Source organism: Carlito syrichta, unplaced genomic scaffold, assembly GCF_000164805.1.
Source record: "Carlito syrichta isolate Samal-C Ts95f unplaced genomic scaffold, Tarsius_syrichta-2.0.1 Scaffold309076, whole genome shotgun sequence".
Lineage (NCBI taxonomy): Eukaryota > Metazoa > Chordata > Mammalia > Primates > Tarsiidae > Carlito > Carlito syrichta.
In genome coordinates, this window is record NW_007253172.1 from 221,507 (window position 1) to 222,654 (window position 1,148).

Genomic DNA, 1,148 nt, shown 5'->3' on the forward strand with positions numbered 1-1,148 from the left:
TCTGCACGCGGAGCTGCAGATGGCTTTGCTGGTGGAGGGTGAGCAGCAATTTCAGCCTGAAAGGGTGAGTGTGCCTGAGGCCAAGTGGGGAAAAGAGCATTCCAAGCAGAGGGACCAGTCTGGTCGATGGCGTTCGGCTGGAAAACTATTGCCTGGGGCTGGAGCAAGGGATGTGGAGGACAAATGACAAGAGATGCTTCTTGTCACTTAGATATGTGACCAGGCCACATAGCCTATGTTTCCCAGGGGGTGGGAGTGGGCAGTCTCACAGAGGGACTGAAACACATGGAATCATAAGACAACGCTCCTGAAGCTAGCATTATAATTCATAGGCTCATCCGATGAGGCCTCATTTCGATTCATTCTCGTGTGGCGACAAGATGTGATTCATCACCTCGGTAAACGCGTTTCTAAAAGCAGTCAGGAAGATGCAGCTATGCGGGACCTTTCCGATCTGAGTTGGGGTTTGCGGCCTGGAGAAGGCATGGGTCCCAGCCAGCGTTCAGCTCATCCGGCGGGTCAGGCGCCCAGAGTGTCTCCTGCACGCTGAGCAGAGCCTCCCGGCTCGCTGTCAAAGGACACGGCCCCTCCCGCCCGGCCAGGTAACTGACCGGCCTGCCCCTTCCCCCAGAACGGGACGGGCGGCTGCGGGCCGCGGGCCAACCTGCTGACTCAGGCTGTACGAGGGGCTGCCGCGTGCGGAAGCGGGGAGGCCTCGTCTTCGGAGGGCTTGCCCGCGGCTCCCGGTGCCTGTCGCTGCTCTCGGCCCGTTTCCTGCCCAGAGTTGGGGATTTTGGGGCCTGGAGGGAAAGCCCCTGGGGACGAGTCTTAGAGAGAGGGTAGCAGCGCCGGAGCGGCCTGCAGAGCGCGCGGGAGGAAGGCTCGGTCCGCAGAGGGCGCGGGGACGGCGGGGTGGGGGCGCGGTGGCGCCCGCGGGCCCCCGCTGGCGGCTCCGGCTCGGAGCACAGAGCACAGCGCGCGGCGGGGCAGACCGGCGAGTGGGGACGACCGGCCGGCGGGCTGGGGGAGGGGCGGCGGGGGAGGCAGCCCAGCGGGCCCGGGAGAGAGTGTCTGTCTGTGTCAGTGCGTGCGCGCGCGCGTGCGTGTGTGTGTGTGTGTGTGTGTGTGTGTGCGCGCGCGTGTGTGCG

The 1,148-nt window shown here is 64.7% G+C and overlaps 1 protein-coding gene across 1 annotated transcript in view; it reads left to right on the plus strand.

The window, feature by feature from the left end:
• Window positions 1–870: 870 nt before the first annotated feature.
• CSF1 (colony stimulating factor 1) overlaps window positions 871–1,148 on the plus strand; it is a 17,870-nt gene continuing 17,592 nt past the window's right edge. The window contains exon 1 of the mRNA XM_008066652.2: window positions 871–978. The gene's annotated coding sequence lies outside the window, so the exon portion shown is untranslated. The remainder of the gene's footprint in view (window positions 979–1,148) is intronic.